Genomic DNA, 4,181 nt, shown 5'->3' on the forward strand with positions numbered 1-4,181 from the left:
GCTGAACTTGAAATGTATTCCCTTGTTTTCAAGGTGGGCGCCTGATTGCTGAACTTGAAATTTATTCTCTTGTTCTCCAGGTGGGCGCATGATTTCTGAACTTGAAATATATTCCCTTGTTCTCCAGGTGGGCGCCTGATTGCTGAACTTGAAAATGTATTCCCTTGTTTTCCAGGTGGGCGCCTGATTACCGAAACTTGAAAATGTATTCCCTTGTTCTCCATGTGGGCGCATGATTTCTGAACTTGAAATATGTTACCAAATATCAGTAAGAACTTGAAAATTGAAACTTGAACTATACTCCCTTGTTCTCCAGGTGGGCGCCTGATTGCTGAACTTGAAATGTATTCCCTTGTTCTCCAGGTGGGCGCCTGATTGCTGAACTTGAAATGTATTCCCTTGTTCTCCAGGTGGGCGCCTGATTGCTGAAACTTGAAATGTATTCCCTTGTTCTCCAGGTGGGCGCCTGATTGCTGAACTTGAAATGTATTCCCTTGTTCTCCATGTGGGCGCCTGATTGCTGAACTTGAAAATGTATTCCCTTGTTCTCTAGGTGGGCGCCTGATTACTGAAACTTGAGTGTATTCCCTTGTTATCCAGGTGGGCGCCTGATTGCAATAAAATAGACAAAAACAAAGAAAACTTCTGCCCCAGTTTGGTGTTGGGCGCATCTGTGAGTGTTAATTGAATCATGTTACCCGAAAATCTCCAAGAATTTTAAAAGCTAGATCCCATTATCCAGGAGGATCCTGAAAACTCCTAGTTATATGACAGTTTTAAAGCTAAGTTATATTTCCTAAAGGTAAGACTTTCGCTAAATCTTGTTATCTATGAAGACCATAAAACTAAATCCCATTATCCAGGAGGGTCCTGAAACTTAAAATCAAATCTTATCTTAAGGGTGAAAATTTCAGATCTAAATTCAACTTCCTAACGGTGAAACTTATGCTAAATCTTAGCATCTAAGGGAGGTATTAAACTAAGTCCCATTATTCAGGAGGGTCCTTACAATTTCAAATTGAATCTTATCCTGAGCATGAAAACTTCAAAGCCAAACTTATATTTCCTCAAGGTAGAGCCTGGATAGATCTTGTTACTCATGATCGTTTTGAATTTTAACTAAGTCTCATTATACAGGAGGGCCCTGAAATTAAATCCCATTATCCAGGAGGGTCCTGAAAATTTAAAAACTAAATCCCATTATCCAAGAGGGTCCTGAAAATTTAAAATTAAATCCCATTATCCAGGAGGGTCCTAAAAACTTAAAACTAAATCCCATTATCCATGCGGGTCCTGAACATTTAAAATTAAATCCCATTATCCAGGAAGGTCCTGAGCATTTAAATTAAATCCCATTATCCAGGAGGGTCCTGAGCACTTAAAATTAAATCTCATTATCCAAGAAGGTCCTAAAATTTTAAAATTAAATCCCATTATCCAGGAGGGTCCTGAAATTTAAAATTAAATTCCATTATCCATGAGGGTCCTGAAAACTTAAAACTAAATCCCATTATCCATGAGGGTCCTGAAAATTTAAAATTAAATCCCATTATCCAAGAGGGTCCTAAAAACTTAAAAGTAAACCCATTATCCAGGTGGGTCCTGAACATTTAAAATTAAATTTCATTATCCAGGAGGGTCCTGAGTACTTAAAATTAAATCCCATTATCCAGAAGGGTCCTGAAATTTTAAAATTAAATCCCATTATCCAAGAGGGCCCTGAAATTTTAAAATTAAATCCCATTATCCAGGAGGGTCCTGAAAACTTAAAACTAAATCCATTATCTAGGAGGCTCCTGAAAATTTAAAATTAAATCCCATTATCCAGAAGGGTCTTAGCAATCGAAAATCAAGTATCATCTTAAGCGTGACAACTTTTACGGCTGAATTATACTACCCTACAACAGAACTTATGCTAACTCTTGTTATCTAACGAAAATCTTAAAGCTAAGTCTCATTATCCAGGAGGGTCCTGAAAATCAAAAATCAAGTATTATCTTAAAAGTGCCAATTTTACGGCTAAATTATATTACCCTACACCAGAACTTACGCTAAATGTTGTTATCTAATCGAAATCTTAAAGCTAAGTCCCATTATCCAAGAGGGTCCTGACAACTCTTAATTGAATACTATCTCAAACATGCAGCCTTTGAAGCCAACTTATATTCCTTGGGGTTACATTTATGCTAGATTACGCTATTTCTGAACTTTACGCTAGGTCCCATTTTCCAGGAGGGTCCTAAAAATCAAGAATCAAACCTGTTTGGTGACTGCCTTTCTCCTCGGAGGGTTTCTCCGAAACAACCGAAATTTTCCTGCCCATGTTTTAATCAAAGAAAATTTTTGTCAGTTTAAAATGTGGTGGTTAGTTGATGGAACTCTTGCTGAAGGTCTCTCCGCTGCATTATTTTGTTTTGACTGGCTTCCCAAAACTGGCCCTGAACCGCTTAACTTTCCGACTGACTTTCAATCCTTCATGACTTTGGATGACCCGAGTGTTCTATACCCAAACCATTATTTCACACCTATGACCCCCTTTAACTGAGCCTCTGCATCTCCCACAAAATTATTAAATCATTCTACCGATGGAACTTTTGCTGGCACTTTATCCCACTTTACATCATGTTATCTTTGGTATGCTCTAGCCGCACTGTGCTTTGCGATCTTGAAGCTGGTAGTGAGCTTTGAAATTCTTTCTTATTTGCTTAGACAGAACTGACATTGGGAACAACTTATAGAAATAAACCCAAAAGAAATGAAATGCAATGACTTTCAGAGTTAAGGATAAGAAAATCCAAAATTGGAAGACTATCTGAAGAGGAAAAAGAAAAGAGACTTATCTAAGTGGAGCAGCTGGCACCAATGATCATGACATGCATTTTGGATTAATCGGCCCAATCTGTCCAACCAATCAACTTTCAATTGCCATACTTTGTTACCCCAGAACTTTCATAATCTGATTTCTTCAACCAAATCCTAACCTTGTTCTTCCTTCGGTGCCTTGAAAGGTTTTCACCAGCAGACCTCTCTCATTCGTTCATCCGTCAACTCACTTTTTCGCCTTGAGGTGCCCGTGAGGGTTTTCACCAATAAGACTCTCTAATTATTTATTTCTCTTTGCTCTCATCGCCTTACGGTGCCCGTGAGGGTTTTCACCAATAAGACCCTCTCATTTTTATTTCTCTCAGCTCTCGTCGCCTTATGGGGCCCATGAGGGTTTTCACCAATAAGACTCTTTCATTTTTGATTTCATTTCCCTGTTTGGACCATAGTGTTGCCCCTGATATGAATCACCTCTACCTGCTCGACTTGGCATTTCTCGAAGACTGATCGGAAGGTCTTTCTTTGGACCGTAATGTGAGCTTTTGGACGGGATTAGAAAAAAGGGTATAGAAGGCTCAAAACAATTTGAATGGGTTCAAAAGTTACAACTTTCGGAATCAGATTTCTTACAACAACCACAACTTCTGCCCCAGTTTCTTGTTTGGGGACTTTTGGATTTTTATTTTGATGGGACCAAACCGTGAGGCTACCTACGTATCCTTGATAGGAATCAGGTCGAACGTAGTTCATGTCATAGAAATTACTTTGTTTGTTGTGATTTTTCTTTTCTTATTCTTTCTCTTCTCTTCTTCTTTTTGTTTTTTCTTTTTGTTGTTTTTTCCTTTTTTTTCTTTTTCTTTCTTTTTCTTTTCAGTCTTTTCTTTCTCTCTTCATTCTTTTATTTCTCTTTTCATTCTCTTTTTTCTTTCTTTTTTCTTTGTCCTTTACTTACATTTTGCACTTGCGTTTCTGAACTTTACCACTAATTCCAAAAGAGGGATATGAAAAAGAAATAAATAAGGCTCAAAAGAGTAACAAAGGATAAAGTGTTTAGATAGCAGAACAAAATGCCTTAGTCATTCCAATCTTCTAAACATGCCAAGTACAAACAAACATAATTAAACAAACCAAAGGAATCATACACAATATCTTTTGACTGCATTAAAATTGATAACCATATCCACACATTTTCCCTCTACATCTATTAAATACGAAGCACCATTGGACAACACTCTCATTACCATGAATGGCCCCTGCCAATTTGGGGCAAACTTGCCTTTAGCTTCAACCTGATGCGGCTGGATGCGTTTCAATAGTATTTCTTTTTGTCCTATCTGCCCCAGTTTCACATGGTTCGG

This window comes from Nicotiana tabacum, chromosome 1, assembly GCF_000715075.1.
Source record: "Nicotiana tabacum cultivar K326 chromosome 1, ASM71507v2, whole genome shotgun sequence".
NCBI classification, from domain to species: Eukaryota; Viridiplantae; Streptophyta; class Magnoliopsida; order Solanales; family Solanaceae; genus Nicotiana; species Nicotiana tabacum.